At 39.8% G+C, this 7,170-nt stretch overlaps 1 long non-coding RNA gene across 1 annotated transcript in view; it reads right to left on the reverse strand.

Moving 5' to 3' along the window:
- Positions 1 to 6,091, reverse strand: part of LOC106754972 — a 7,230-nt gene extending 1,139 nt beyond the window's left edge. The window contains exons 1-2 of the long non-coding RNA XR_002667029.1: positions 4,920 to 6,091; positions 306 to 398 (exon numbers count right to left, since the gene is read on the reverse strand). This is a non-coding gene — a long non-coding RNA (uncharacterized LOC106754972). The remainder of the gene's footprint in view (positions 1 to 305; positions 399 to 4,919) is intronic.
- Between the last annotated feature and the right edge of the window lie 1,079 nt (positions 6,092 to 7,170).

Here is a 7,170-nt window from a genome sequence, read left to right on the forward strand (position 1 = left end):
ATCTTATTAGGAAGTGGAGAAGGAGCAGAATTTGTCAATTCAAAGGGGGAAACCTCTTACATATTTCACAATCAGTTTCAAACCATTCACAAGTTTGTCAATTCAAAGGGGGAAACCTCTTACAGATTTCACAATCATATTCAAACCACTCAACATATACAATATCATAAACTCCAATGAACATAACTTAACATTGAAACTCAACATTCACAACATTTTAGAGCAAGATAAAATTCATGAGATAAGAATGAAAATAATATAACATAGCAAATAAAATCATGCAATTTCAATTTAGATCACCATACCTTCGCCTTAGCTTTCCTTTCTTGCTCAAGTCTTCTTTGTACACTATCTTCCTCCCCTTCTTGCCACAATTATAACTCCTTTAAAAACTCACCCTAACACATCAAATAAAAGTGTATTTAGGTTTGTTCATTACAGTAGCTGAAAAATAAGCAAACAACAGTATCTGGAAAATAAATTATGCACTAGAGAAAGTGATGCACAAGTATATTAAATTGGCTTAGAATTGTTGCACCAAACTAAAAGTTTAAGTGACACCAATGCATTCAGAACATCATTTCTAAATTGGCTTAGATTAGAATTTGAAAATAAGTGCAGTATCCAATTTTAAAAGCTCAAGTAAATGTCGTGGCAGCTTTCAATAAGCTGCATAATTGAATAATAAGCACTTAACAAACTGGAATAATAAGCACTTAACAAGCTTGTATTGATTTAAGAAGAAAGTAATTGCATTTGATATGAATCACTCTACAAAATTTGGTGCAGCTGTTTACAATTTATCATTTAACTAAAATACTTATCATTTATTAGTCAATACTTAAACACAAATGCTTAAAAGACTTAGCCATTTATAATTCCTTATTGGTAAGTGTTCACCATTAAATACAAACCTTGTCCGTTCCTTTAGAACTTTCCGAAGACTCAAGATCCATTTCCGCAAAGAATGTGATAGGGAATAATGAGGGGAAGAGGCGTTAGGCAATTATAACTGTATTAGTAGTATTATTAGTTTGGGTGGGAATTAAAGCTCCTATATAAGAGCGGAGGGGGTGAGGATATTTTACGTTTTTGAATTATTAGAGTGTGTAGACAGGATCACTTTTATCCTGTGGAGAGAGAATTTGACTCTCTTGGAGGTTGTTATAGCTTTGCAGTGGTTATACTGAATAGAGAATATACAGATTATACTCTTTTTTCTGGTGTATACGTGTGGGTGAGTGCACTGTAGATAGGTTTTCCAATCCAGGAACCTATCAATTTGGTCTGACCTGCCTATCCGTGAAAGACAGGAGCAAGATGAAGGGAAAACTAAATGCACTAGAAGGAAGAATGGAGGGAAGGATAAATGCGTTGGAGGGGCGAATGGAGGCGATGGAAACGACGGTAGAGGGCTTGAAGGCGGAGACGATGGGTTTACGGCAAGAACGTAGAGAGTTCATGCGAATGTTTGGAGAACGAGGACGATATACTGTGAGCCATCGGGAGGGAAGTCAAGATTCAGTGAATGGAATCCGAGGGGAACGACGAGAAGACGACAAAGAAGATACGAGTGGCGCGCAACCAAACTGGGTGAAGAGGTTCGAGTTACCAAACTTTGAAGGAATTGATCCGCTAGGGTGGATTTCTCCGAAATCTAGAAGGTGACGGAGAGGGAAAAGCTCCGACTGGCCTATGTCTGCATGGAAGGGAGCGCAAGTTACTGGTATCGCTTCTGGAAAGAAAAAACGTAGGCGTCAACATAGGAGGGGTTGCGAGATGCTCTAATAAGAAGGTTTGGAGGTCGCGATCGAGGAACAAAGTTTGAGAGGCTAGCGGTGGTCAAGCAGCACAGCACCGTTGATGAGTATATCCATGACTTTGAAATGTTGGTGGCGTAGACGAAGGGCGTGTCGGAGGATCAGCTCCTGGGATATTTTTTAAGCAGGTCTGCAAGGGGAAGTCAGAAGTCAGACTTGTCCTCATAAACCCCGAGATTTATTGCCGGCGATGGAGATGGCGTGGGACGTCAAGGAGGCGAGTCGAGGCGCGCGCACGGCGAGAGGAATGGGAGCCAAGAGCGACTAGTCGTGGGGGCGCTATAAAGGTGGGACCGACATAGTAGCAAGATCGGAACTGATCAAATAGGGTCCGGAACGTTCGGGGGTAGCAGAAAGTGCGGCGGTGACTCATAGGGATGGTCCTCAGGGATCGACGACGTTTGGAGCGGGGAGTAGTACAATGAGCGACGGTCGCAGACGAGGATCCAGGAACCTGCCTTATCCCGAGTACATCAGAAGGAGGGACGAGGGGTTGTGTTTCCACTATGGCGGTCCTTTTAGTCCCGGACATCGTTGCCCAGAGAGAAGCTTGCAGGTGGTGATCATGGGGGAAGACGAAACCGACGGTGACGAAGACGAAGAAGGTAGGAAAGAAGCTGGACATAAAGGCAAGGAGTTGTCGTTGTTCTTCGCGGGTGGGCTCACTCAGCACAAAATTATGAAGCTACAAGGCTGGGTTTAAGGGAAGAAGGTGTTGATCCTCATCGACAGTGGCGCTAGCCACAACTTCATTGCAACCGAGTTGGTAGAGGAGCTGGGCTTGCCGGTAGAAGAGACCCCACCATATACCGTTAGTTTGGGAGATGGCCGAAACAAACAAACAAGGGGCTATTGCAGGAATGTTCCAATATATGTAGGGGAGACGAAGGTATTTGAGAATTTTTATTTATTTGAATTAGGAGAAGTGGACTTAATTTTTGGGATGGAGTGACGGTCTAAACTAGGGGAAGTGACCATTAATTGGAGAGAATTAAAGATGGTCTACAAACAGGGGGAAGAGGTGGTAACAATAAAAGGGGACCCCACCTTGGCACGAAAACTAGCGGCACCGAAAGCATTGATGACGAGGAAAGTGGTGGAAGCAGAGACTTTGCTTTGGCTCCTCGAAAAGGCAGGGATAAACCCAGAGACTACAAAAACCAGTCCAGACTTAACAAGGGTCCAAACAGTGGAGTTGCAACAGCTGTTGTTGGTTTTTGGAAAAGTTTTTAATGAGCCCAGGGACCTACCTCCAGTTTGAAATACAGTCCAATGGATCATGCTCACATTAGATGGATATTATCAATCCTTTTCAAGGGAATTTATGAGGGTCAATGGAAGCACACAAGCTCCTGTCATGAATTTTGCTGTCAAAACATCACTTGGGGTGGTTACTATAAGAGCATTGAACATGGTGAACAGATTTTTCAACAACTACCTAAAGCTTGTGGACATGGACGCAACAGTGTTCTTTCACGCCAATGTGGCCATGGAATGGTCAATTTTAAGGATTCAAATACTTCACAACTTGACAGTATTCATAGTAGTTGCATTACTTATTCTACCTCCCAGGGGATTTGTATCATCGGGGTATTGTGGGATTGTCTCTTTCTTATGCGTTGAAATTGAAAGAATCCCAAGTATTTTGGAGTAGGATGTATAGCATGATGTCTGCCCATATCATCTCTGCTGAAAGAATCAAGCAATTCATTCACATTTCAACTCTTTTCAAGGGCAGCATTCATACCAACTTGGACCCACTAGACTTCTACAAAGATGATGAAATATGGAAGGCTTTAGAGAAATGTCAGCTAAAGGACAGAGTCGGCAAGCTACCAAGTCTCTTGGACTCTTCTGTGAGTGACGAAACAGGAACAATTATCAGACTTCAACCTTGAGGACAAGGTTGCACATCAGACGGTGGGTAATGATAGGGAATAATGAGAGGAAGAGGCGTTAGGCAGTTATAACCGTATTAGTGGTATTATTAGTTTGGGTGAGAATTAAAACTCCTATATAAGAGCAGAGGGGGTGAGGATATTTTAAGTTTTTGAATTATTAGAGTGTGTAGACAGGATCATGTTTATCCTGTGGAGAGAGAATTTGACTCTCTTGGAGATTGTTACAGCTTTGCAGTGGTTATACTGAATAAAGAATATACAGATTATACTCTTTTTTCTGGTGTATACGTGTGGGTGAGTGCATTATAGATAGGTTTTCCAATCCAGGAACCTATCAGAATGCCTCCAAGACAAAAGCAATAACCTGAAATGAAGGGAAGGGAAAATCATTTCCAACTTATTAAGCATAAATAATGTGTTAATATGCTACAATTTAGGCAATGGTATTTCCTTTGATTAATCATAAAAATATTAACAGTTTTTAGTTTGACTTAGACTCTATGATGGATACGATACACATGTCATATACACTTATTTTAAAAATAAGATGTGACAAATGCATATTTAAAAATTATAAAATCTTAAAACATGATAAATATATAATTTCAATCCTGAGATCCAAGTTAAATCACAATTCTTAGATATTGCCAAAATAAAAATTATAAATCTTCGTTATTATAAATATATTTGAGCTTCATAACTTTGGATACTTCATAAAAACGTATAAATGAAGTATCCTAGAGTATCGTCACATATATATTAGAGACGGATATGGATACATTACACAAATTGAAGTATAACCACATAAGAGTTAAGACCTGACTCAATTCTAAAGGTAAACTCTTATGATGAGGAGTGCCTAGATCAATACCAAGAAAGTCATGGTTGATTTTTGGAATGATGAGATGGCCTAACATAAGATCTATGATATGTCATCCTCAGCCTAACTCAATTCTTAAGACTATGTCATGCAAGAAGGGTTGTCTAAAGCCTCATTGGTCAAATTTATAGTTGATCTGTGATCTCAACAAAAATGAGTCCTTGTTAATGCTTTCTGTCAAATAAACTATTGTAAAGAATTTCAATTGTGCATGTCCATATGAGAAACATTGTAACTTCTCAATGTTCTCATTCCTGAGATATAATTCGTATTCCATAAAACTGACAAAGTATCAGATAAGGACAGAGTAAACCATACCAAGTTCAAAAGCAGCAAAACAGTAACTAAGTAGAAGCTAATGAAGTACAAATAAGTCCACGAAGTCCCAGTTAGTTCCGTGTAACTCTGAAATAGAAAACCAAAGAACCTATCCGTTAAGAGAATATGGAAGTTATAATTTCAGAATACCAAAGATGAAGATATCACACAATAATTGATTTCCTAGACAACGCCTTTTATTGCCATGTTAGCATGAAAGATAAATGAATCCATAAATTTGTAAAACACCACCAGCATGGTTGCGTGAGCAGATTGAACAACTGACAAAATCAACTGATTTACAAATCACAGGACTACCAAAATGAAGTAGCCTTTCAAACTCTGCAACTCGACCACCTGTAGCCATGTGCACCGCTTCGCAAGCTAGTTGTGCCCTACATGCATCATTCAAAGCTCGGGATATTCTGTAAGAATCCTTTTCTAACATTTCTTCAAATGTCGCTACTTCAAACTAGGGTCGGTGATAAACGTCGCCGTTTTGAAACACATGAGACTGTGAACTCGGTGGACGAACGCAGAGTGAGGCGAACCCTCCTCTCTGGCGCAAATCTCCCGCAGCAGCTTCATTTCCTTGCTGTGGTTCCTGCGGCGGAGCGTGGTGAGAGCGCGCTCGCATTCCAGCTTGATTGTGGAGTACTCAGAACCCTCGGATAGAGGCGGAGCCAATTCGACCTTGCTAGGGTTATGTGGTTTGTGATCGGAAACATTGCTAGCATCAGCGTCCGGCGAGGTGTCACCGTTGGCAGCTCCGCCGACGCTGCATTGCATCGCCGGAGAAGCCGCTGCGGGTTCTTTCGTGCACGGCGCAGGGTTTCGCTTTTTGTGCCCCCATCGATTGAGTTCATACAAATCCGATTCGCGTCATAAACACCCGTGCCAGAATCCGCGAGCGAGTGTGGCTGTGCGAATAAATATAGAAGCGATACAAACTACGAAGTGATAGAAAAAGAGAGAAAGGGTAACCTGACCTAGATCGGTTCAAAAGTGGCTTTAATCGTCGAATGAAATGGTGAAAGAAGGAAGAACCCTGGGTTTTGGAAGTGATTATGTGAAACGAAAAGCTTGATAGAAACTCGCGAGGATAGAAGCTCGCGATGAAGTTGTGGGCTCAAGAGAGACGAATGAAGCTCTCGAAAATTGAACACTTAAAATATTTCATATATGTTATAATATTTAACCGTTATATCTGTCTTAAAACCAATAGGAGTAAAATAAAGGATTTTTATACCTATTCTTAGTGTAATCGGTATAAAGTATTTTTATTATTTACAATTTTATCACCGTATATTTTTTATACTTGATTTTATCATAATTGGTGTAGAAAAGTTTTTCTTATTTATGAAATTGTCATTGCATCATTTTCTATAGCGGGTGAATTTTAACCGGTATAAAAAATCGCTATAAAAAGTATATTTTCCACTAGTGAAAGTTTTAGAGAGGTTTAACATGAAGGATTGTTCACCAAGTGTAGCTCCTATCGTGAAGGGTGATAAATTCAATTTGAATCAATGTCTGGAACACATGAAGAATATTCCATATGCTTCAGTTATTGGAAGCCTTATATATGCTCAGGTTTGCACTAGACTTGACATTACATATGTTGTTGGAGTTTTGGGAAGATATCAGAGTAATTCAGGTGTTGACCACTGGAAAGCTACAAAGAAGGTAATGAGATATCTTCAAGGGACAAAAGATTATATGCTTATATATAGACGAACTGAATGTTTGGAAGTGATTGGCTACTCCGATTCAGACTTTGCTGGTTGCGTTGATCTACGAAAATATATGGTTATATCTTTATGTTAGTTGATGGAGCTGTATCTTGGAGAAGTGCCAAGCAGACATTAATTGTTACTTCTACTATGAAAGCTAAGTTCGTTTCTTGTTTTGAGGCTACCTCGCATGGTGTATGGTTAAAGAGTTTCATTTCTAGGCTTAGAGTTGTGGACTCTATTTCTAGGCCATTAAAGTTGTACTGTGACAATTCTGTTATGTTGTTTATGGCTAAGAACAATAAAAGTGGATGTCGAAGTTAGCACATTGACATCAAATACTTAGCCATCAGAGAACGTGTTAAGGAAAAGAAAGTGGCAATTGAACACATAAGCACTGAGTTGATGATTGTTGATCCTTTAACTAAAGGCATGCCACCAAAGAATTTTAAGGATCATGTAGTGCAAATGGGACTTGGTTCCATGATGTAATTTCATTATCAGTACATTTGTTATTT

The sequence above is a fragment of the Vigna radiata genome, unplaced genomic scaffold, assembly GCF_000741045.1.
Source record: "Vigna radiata var. radiata cultivar VC1973A unplaced genomic scaffold, Vradiata_ver6 scaffold_300, whole genome shotgun sequence".
NCBI lineage: Eukaryota > Viridiplantae > Streptophyta > Magnoliopsida > Fabales > Fabaceae > Vigna > Vigna radiata.